This window comes from Triticum aestivum, chromosome 4D, assembly GCF_018294505.1.
Source record: "Triticum aestivum cultivar Chinese Spring chromosome 4D, IWGSC CS RefSeq v2.1, whole genome shotgun sequence".
Classification (NCBI taxonomy): Eukaryota; Viridiplantae; Streptophyta; class Magnoliopsida; order Poales; family Poaceae; genus Triticum; species Triticum aestivum.
In genome coordinates, this window is record NC_057805.1 from 410,150,727 (window position 1) to 410,160,601 (window position 9,875).

Here is a 9,875-nt window from a genome sequence, read left to right on the forward strand (position 1 = left end):
CCGAGACACGTCTCCGGTCAATAACCAATAGCGGAACCTAGATGCTCATATTGGCTCCCACATATTCTATGAAGATCTTTATCGGTCAAACCGCATAACAACATACGTTGTTCCCTTTGTCATCGGTATGTTACTTGCCCGAGATTCGATCGTCAGTATCTCAATACCTAGTTCAATCTCGTTACCGGCAAGTCTCTTACTCGTTCCGTAATACATCATCCCGCAACTAGCTCATTAGTTGCAATGCTTGCAAGGCTTATAGTGATGTGCATTACCGAGTGGGCCCAGAGATACCTCTCCGACAATCGGAGTGACAAATCCTAATCTCGAAATACGCCAACCCAACAAGTACCTTCGGAGACACCTGTAGAGCACCTTTATAATCACCCAGTTATGTTGTGACGTTTGGTAGCACACAAAGTGTTCCTCCGGTAAACGGGAGTTGCATAATCTCATAGTCATAGGAACATGTATAAGTCATGAAGAAAGCAATAGCAACATACTAAACGATCGAGTGCTAAGCTAACGGAATGGGTGAAGTCAATCACATCATTCTCCTAATGATGTGATCCCGTTAATCAAATGACAACTCATGTCTATGGCTAGGAAACATAACCATCTTTGATCAACGAGCTAGTCAAGTAGAGGCATACTAGTGACACTCTGTTTGTCTATGTATTCACACATGTATCAAGTTTCCGGTTAATACAATTCTAGCATGAATAATAAACATTTATCATGATATAAGGAAATAAATAATAACTTTACTATTGCCTCTAGGGCATATTTTCTTCAATATGATCTGTGATCAGATGCCACATGCATAGTACTTGTACTTTCTACGCAATTCCTAAACTCTCTCAGGCGTATATTGCATAAACATTCAAACATCCTACTGTGAGCCGTTAGATCTCCGTGAACTCGTATCACCATAGAATCTACAGTGCGGGAGCACCTCATATTCTCCCGTGCGAGAAAACATCAGGTGCTCTCGCAGCTTGGATGCTACGGTGATACGAGCTTCGAGGTCGTTTGATCTGAGATCCAATGGCATCTGAGCAGTCTTTGTGCTTGTAAGTAGCGGCCGAACTCTTTGGGGGATTTTCTGCAACAAAATCATTCGAACCACCGAGGAGTTGTTGGATCACAAATCCAACGGCTCCGAAGAGCTTGTATCGCCAAAGCATCTAAGGTGTGGTAGCACATGATATTCTTACATACAGGAGAATATGAGGTCCTTCTTCATCTTAGATGCTATGGTGATACGAGCTTCGAGGTCGTTGGATATGGGATCCAAGGGCATCTGAGTAGTTTTTGTACAAATTGTGTGCAATTCTCAAACTCATTAAGGTTTCCTGTAAAAATATTAAGACATCCTGTGAGCCGCTATATCTCAGATCTACAAGCTCCAAGCAACTCGTATCAGCATATAGCCTCTACGGTGTGGGGGCGCATGATATTCTCCCGCGGAGGAGGGGGGTGCACAACCAATCGGTGTTTGGGAGGGTGGGGACAAATATAATCTAAACAATCCTAAATAGAGCTTCACAATTTTATCTAAGGTCGAGGGGTTAACCCCCGACAATATACATAGCTCCGCCTAAACACAACATTTGCATGTACTCCCTCTAGTCCTTTTTAGTTCGCATATAAGGTTTGTCAGAAGTCAAACCTCGTAAACTTTGACCGAATTTATAGAGAAAAATACCAACATTCAGAATGTGAAAATCAACAACATTAGATGCGTCATGACCTTAGTTTTCATATTGTATAAATTTAGTGTTGTAGATATTAATATTTTTTCATATAAATATGGTCAAACTTTATGAAGCTTGACTTCAGACAATTCTTATACGTAGATTAAAAAGGACCGGAGGGAGTATGTAGTACTAGACTTAATATTCATGCTTCAGTTTCCTGTTCATTTTAAATATTGAATTGAGGACCATGCATGTCTTACATTTTACTCCTTCATTCCTAAATTTTAGCCCTTTTAGAGATTTCAAATGGACTGCCACATACGGATGTATATAGACATATTTTAGAGTGTAGATTCACTCATTTTGCTCCGTATGTAGTCACTTGTTGAAATCTCTAAAAGACTAATATTTAGGAACAGAAGGAGTATTTTTGAATTCGTGTCATACATGCATGGTTTTGAAAAATAGATGCACTATACTTATTGGATTGTTGTTGTGTTCGTGTGTGTGTGTGTGTTTGTGTGTGTGTGTGTGGTCATATGCTTGATACATACAAAGTTTTCTCACCACCATACCGTTCATCTTTTAAATTTGAATTTGCAATGAAAAACTTACTAGGGATACCATGAAATGTGAAATCACATTGAGATCACTATATCACAAACTCACTATAATTCAATAACTCGTCATAAATCAATTACCACGTTGAGATTACTATTTGCAAGCAAAATACAGGCATTGTAATACACATAGATTCGTTCGGCAATTTAAAAGATCCTGGCTCGTGTTGATCCTAAAAAAACCAGGCTCGTGTCCTTCTGGTGGCGTGCTTGGTACGCACATTAGCCAACCCCAACCAGTCGACCCTCCGCGTTTCGAGTCAAAATATCTGGCGGCCAGAATTCCAGCCCTAGGAAATTCCCCTCATGTCCCCGGTCTATAATGACTACTGATGAACAATGGAGGGATGCTTTAGTAACTAGACAATGTTACCTACTGTGCCGAGCACGGTTCAATTCCCTCGGTCGCCGCTACCCTAGGTCACCCGTCAACTCCATTGCGTAGTACTAATAGCAGTACTACACCAGGATGAGGACATAATTAAGCCCGTTTGTTTGTGCCCAGTACTTGAGTTAATATATCAGGCTATGCACTGGTACGGAGGGATTATCTTTTTACTCTGCATATATAACTTGTCTGAAGTCTAACTAAGCAAAATGTTTGACCAAATCCTTTCTTAAGAAATACAACAGGAAAGATGTATCGTTTTAAAATTTATTGCATGAAGCAGGTTATGATATTGTTTCGAATCCTGGATTTTAAATTTCAGAAAATCCAAAAGTGACCGGAAATTCATGAAACTGAGCATGGTCACGTGATATGGCACAAATATTCCTACGTAATTTTTTTCTTCAATTTGAGAGAAGCTGCCACGAGTCCCGCTTCTCATCGGCAGGTGCTGTCCGAGCAAGCGTGTGAGTCGACGGGAGGCGTGCGAGCAGACCGTTGCACCGGCTGACAGGGAGGCGTGCGAGCAGACCACTGCATAGGCTCACCGGGAGGCAAGCCCTTTGACCAGGCTCCGCCGCCCACCTTCATACCAACTCCTCCCACTTTTAATGTCGCCGGCGCCGCAGTGTAAAATCAACCACGCACAACCCAGTATCGCTACAATCTTCTATCTCCCTCTCCGATTCTCCTGTCGTCTACCTCCAACCAGCCTGACCTAACCGTACGCCATGCCGCATCATGATGGTCTGCCCTTAGTCTTCTAGTTTCCTGAGGAAGGCACCCAGACAGAGTCTCAAGAACATAAGGCGCTTTGGGACGAGTTTGAACCGGCCTTGCGGGAAGACGCCGCGCCTGTCCCCGCTCTCGTCGCCCTGACTGCACCAGCGCCCATCCTGTGGCATTGATGGGCTGGGAGCCGCACATTGTCGCCGAGGTTGATGCCACAGGGTTCCACGAGGTCCCCACCAACTTTCACGCGCCCGTGCACCTGCCAGCGCATGCGCCTGCGCGTGCACTAACGCGCGCCATTGCCAGTGCCTATCCCCGCGCGGGTGACAATGCCCCCTCAGTGGCATGGATGGCCATCGTCGACTGCTTCATTGCAGCAACGCCAGTCGCCTCCTGCCACCAATTGACTCACTCCTGGAGACCGAAGTCCAAAATATTTTGGCCTTCCTTGAAGCTAGGGCCAACGTCCAGGAGTACGCCAACAACGGCGCAAGACGTCGCCGTCGGTCAGTGGCCCGACGACACGCAGAGCACGGCAGAGGAGCCGCTTCCCACCGCAAGACGCCCCCGCCGCCGCCGCGTAATCTAAACTTGCCATGAAAAACGTTCAGATTGCCATGCTTAAAATCAAAACGTTTATCATTTCAGTTTATGTTAGATCGATCGTCCTATGAATGTAAAGTCAGAGTTAGACCGAATGAAATCTATGGTTTGATCGATTGAATGTTCTGCTAGAGCCGTATCAAATTAAATATAAAACGTCATCAAGCCACAGGTATTCCTTCTCATCCAACGACCTAGACTGCTTCAATGTCGAATGCTCAACACGTTTAGCGTGCAGTTAATTTCATGCCAAAAATAGTGCTAATCACATAATAACACGCAAATAATATCCTACTTAATATCCGCATGCACTTAATATACTTCCAAATTAACATGCATTGCACGTACACATTGACTAGTACTACTAGTATGTGAAACTGGTGCCGTAACTTGTGAACGCGTCCAGATTGGGTCAACGGCAACATCGCCCGCGAGTTCTTCGTGTTTGTTCGTGCGTATAAACGCAGAAGGGGAGGAGAGAGAGAGAGAGAGCACACATGGAACCCACCAGTAAGTGAAGGCGAATAGTACGTGCTAACGAGCCGGTCCCACTAATGTACTAAAAATAACATTACATGTTATCATTAAATAGGTTGTGGTAATATAAAAACATTATTTGAAAAAGGGGGTACAACAAACATTATTGTTCTACGTATGTTGCTTATTGACGTGTGTCTTGAAGGCCCTGGTCACATGTTCGATCCTCGTCCTTTAATTTTTAATTTATATATGGGTGCAAATTTGTTTCATGACAGGTGGGCCCCTTGGTGTGTAGTTTGTAGCACTTTAATTTGTTGGTCGAAATTTGTTCCATTATAGGTGGACTATCAGTGTGTAGTTTTGTAGCTTATTTGTAATAATTAAAGAGAACAACAAAGTTTTTTGCAATAATACCATGGTGCGACGTTGAAAGCGAGAAAGGACGTGCGAGAGAGCGATGACCGAGCCAGAGGGAAATCAATTGGGGGAGGTGCGGGGGTTGCAGCGGTGTTTGGAGTAGTTCTGGGCCAAATGCTATGAAAATATAATCTAAATCCACCGGAATAAATGCCTACACAAATTAATCCAAGGTTGGAGTCCCCCTCGCAATGTAAATAGCTCCAGCTTTGTGAGGGATGGAGAGGTAACTTCAATGTGTGGAAGATACGGCGTGAGAAAGCGAGGTCAATCGAGACACACATAGATAGAGAGACAAAGTGAGTGTGGTCCGACATTCATTGAAAAGATATATATGCTCTGGAGAGATATTGTTCGATTGAGCTTTTGGGAAGGGTGAGGGCTGTAAGATAGAGCTTGAGAGATGATCTGGTCACAGACATGTAGATATATTTTGTGCGTGGGAGGAAGCAAGGTCAATCGATTACATAAATAAAGGGAGACAGATTGAGCGAGTGTGGGTCGTCGTGCGATCGAAAGAGCGAGACGGTTTGGAGAGAGTGACCTAGATAGACAATGTGCGTGAGAGAGTATACAATATGAATATGTCGAATTGGGCTCAAACATGGAGATATGTCTTTTGTGTCTGACAAAGAGCGAGGTCAATCAAGACATACGTAGAGAGAGAGAGAGAGGGAGAGAGAGCCAGAGCGAGAGAGAGAGAGAGAGAGCATGGCCGCCATGAGGTCGAAAGAGTGGGGTGGCTTGGATGGACTGACCTAGATAGACAATCTGCGTGAGAGAGTATAGAGTGTGTCGATCGAGGCCCGATCAAGGAGATATATCATTTGTGTGTGAAAGAAAACGAGGTTAATCAAGACTCTGATAAAGAGAGCGAGATTGAGCGAGTGTGGCCTGCCGTGCGGAAGAAAGAGTGAGACAGTCTCGAGGGAGTGACCTAGATAGACAACATGCATGCGTGTGCACGAGAGGTTGGGGGGCTAGATAGGCAATGCATGTATCTAGCTAGAGAGGGTGGGAGGGAGGGGGGAGAGAGAGAGCTCGGCATGGGGTGCAATGGTGGGTGTGTGAGGTAAATACATTTGGTAACAGAGTGGAAAAAGGGGGTTGTGTAGTTGAGAGAGTTAGAGATCAAAACATGGAGAGATAGAACAAATGTGTGTGGGAAACCGGTAGCTTCCTAAGGTGGTTAGGAGAGGAAGATTGCCCGATACAGGAAGTGTGTAGCGTGTGTGCCGAGGGGGGGTCGGGTGGGGCTAAAAACAACATATGAAAGTAGATAGTACGAGACTCAATATCGATGTTTCAATTCGGTGTACATTGTCAGATTTGAACTGAGGACCATGCATATGGGTAATTATTTTGAATTCGTGCCATACTAGGTTTGGAAAAGTTGACATTGACTCGATTATTGTGCTATTTTGTAGGTCATATGTTTGAATCCGTCCAAAGTTTTCTCACTACCATGGTGTTCATCATATAATATGAATTTGTATTAAAAAAGTAGCGTGGATACCGTGAAATGCGAAATCCACGTTAGAATTGGAGATCGCTATGTGACACACACTCTAATTCAAATAACTAATTATGTGACACACACTCCAATCCACGTTAGCATGGATACCATGGATACCGTTTCGTTATTTTTCAAATAACTCCTTATTAATTAATTTATAGTATCTTCTTTCGAATGACTAATTATTTGCAAGGAAAACACGGGCATGGTAATACATACAGATTCATTTGCAAATGAAAGAAGATTCGTTTGCATTCTCAAATGTAGGTGCACCAGGCAAACCAGGGTCGTGTCGTGGTGGTTGTGTGTGTCGTAGGGATGCTTAGCACCCAGCCACCCACCCCCATCCCTCCCCCCATCCCCCGCCCCCCCCCCCCCAAAAAGAATGACGACAAAATAAGTTTGTGCTTCCACATTTCGGATTGAAATATCTGGCGGCCCCAATTCCAGCCCTGCAAAATCTCCCTTCTCCACCATCCCCTTCCGCGCCCAGATTTCTCAAATCCCTAATTCTCCGCCAACCCAAGAAAAGTTTCAATCGCCCCTCATCTTGTCTCTTTCCCCACCTCTGTGCCGGACGATGACGACGAAGACAACAGTCGCGCTTCACCACCGCACCGGAGCTACCTCATCTACGCCCTCGTCCACCGACAACGTCGGCCGCCGCAACCGATGTGCCTCACAGACACTAACTTCTACCGCATTAGGTGCGCTTGACCGATGCCGTCTCCCACCTCACCAGGGCTACTTCACCGAGCACATCGTCGCACCTCCGCCCCCCAAGGCCGTTGAGGCTTCACCACCGGTCTCGTCCACCGCATCATAGCTCTCTACTGCCACTCAAGATCTACATCCGTGCGCGGCCAGCCAACGCCAGCGCATCACCCTCAACGGCTCTGAAGTGAGCAGCACTCTAGCTAGGCAAGCATGCCCAAACGCCGGCCCCGAACTAGGTATCCACACATCACTCCCTTGTGCATTGTTCTGATGATGTTTGGATATCATTTCACTGCTCTCTTAGCTTACATGACTATGCAACTCTGACATTAACTCCTATTTCTTCTGGAGCTATCATCTGAAACAAGCAAAACCATTTTTTAGCGAAGCATGACGGTGCTACGGGATCTGGTACACATCCTGCACACCCGTATAACCTTGTACGTATTTGTCCTATGGTACAACAGCAAGGTCGATTCCTGTTATTCGATCAACCATTCGTCGTGTCAAAAATGCAGAGGGGGATGCAAGGAGCACAAGGCCTGCACATCCAAGCAAGTGGTAACATGGACTTGTACATGGAACATCCCAAGCGCAAGCAGAGCTACAGTGAGCCTGTACAACGAGCTAACATAAATCCCTGCATTTCATTTCATCCGTACTGGCCTGCGTGTATGATTTGTGTGTAGTGGCGGATCCACGAATTCAAGTTACGAGGGGCGAACATTTAACTTAAAAACTACGAAGGCACTTGCACTCCGGAAATCAACATAACTTGAGAAATGTGAAGCTACATGCACTTTGATAGCCAGCTAATGATCCAACGTAGTTTAGATTATAAACACTAAATGATGTAAGCACCAAAAAACACAAAATGCAACATGGTGTACAAGGACTACTAACATGGTCTGTACTTGCTTGAATTATTCGTTCTCTGGCTGCAAATATCAAAGTGTAATTGCACCTATAACCAGTGCGCAAACTGCATATCAATATATCTATCCTGCACAAGTATGCCAATAGTTTCAAACAACAGATAAGAAAAGTATTTATGCTATGTTGTCATGATACGGGGACTTTATGGTAGATGGCCTCAACGTTTCCTCAAGCCATGAAAATGTACTATAATTTGCTTGTCATCAATGCCTGCAAATCTCTTTGTCTCTCTCAACATGGCATATCATCATTAGACACTAAATTCTTCAATGGGAGCTTGCAAAATGCTTGCATTAGATCCCTGATTAGACACTATATGTTCATCACCAGGAGCATGTAAAATGTTTGCATCAAATCCTTCATTAGTAGTCTGTTCATTAGACACTCCAGGCTCGAGAACAACATGAACTTGTATGTTTGCACCAGAAACTTGATTAGATACATCAGATTCAGTTAGTTTAGTATTGATTGGGGGAGTTATAAAATAAGCAGAAATTGGTTTCATTTTCTCATACAAGCAGTTTTACAACACCGTCGGCTTTAACTATTGGCCAGAAATGATTGGGGTAGTGAAAAATATTCCAGTGGCGCTTTTGATTTACCGACAGAATGGTTGAATTGCTTGTTTCTATGAACTGAGTTCGCCAATAATGTGAAGGATGTCAGTCTTTTAATCCTATTGTAGATTGCTTAGATCTCGATATGCCAAATGTAATCGCATGAAGTATATAGTAAAAGCCAGTATGCTGTCTGTGGCTACAACTAGTCTGACTACCGTCCTCATATAACATATCAAGGATGCACCATCTTACCAGATTAACCATTCGACTTACCAATGCAGTGTGGGAAGAAAGAAGTATTGGGACTGCGTATCCAAGAAATTGATGCCATGGACTCCTTCGTAGAACCTTGTAATTGAAAAAGAAGTTGCAGTGTGCCTGTACAAAGAGCTAGCATAAGTTCAGTTACCTGCTTCTCGGAATTTTAGTTAGCCACTTATTGCAAAATTGTTCAATTATGTTGATTGGCTTAATTTGGTTTGCTACTAATTACATAATGCCATAGCCTGTTAATCCTATTATAGACTACGCCTATCTATGTGTTTGATACTTACTGTTAAGAATTACCTGTTTTCCTAAACTTAAATAGCTACTTAAGCACGTAGATAGCTGGTCATATGTACTTCTAGGGTGCAGCTGAATTCACGTGTAATTTACGTTCTGATACCCTGTTTGTTCAAATGGTTTGCTGTTATCACTTGTAGCACTAGTAATGTTTGCATGTTCATAGATAGATAACTGTCAGGTTTATATGAGGGACACCGTCTTTTTAAATTATATATGTGTTGGAATCATTTTGCTTACATCAAAGAAATTTATAGATGTCTGTGTTGCTAGTAAACGGTACCGACTTGTTACTTTAATACGTTGCCAAGAACTTGTTAGTTTTACTAGTTCATGTGTAATTAAATGTGTTGCCAAAACTGGTTAGTTTTACTAGTTTGATGTTAGTTTCTTATGGCTCTTGCAACACTTTATTTATGATTGCTAAAATTCAAGTTTGCGGGATCCAACTGAAACTCCATTGGCACAATAGGTATGTTTTCAGAAACTTCCTTGTTTACCTGGTTTGCTACTGTAACTTGTTGCTGTAATCATCTTACCAACTTCAAGTTTTCAGGATCTAATTGGAAGTCCAATTGCACAACAGGTACATTTTCATAAATATATTTGTGTAACAAGTTTGCTGCTGTAACTTGTTGCTCT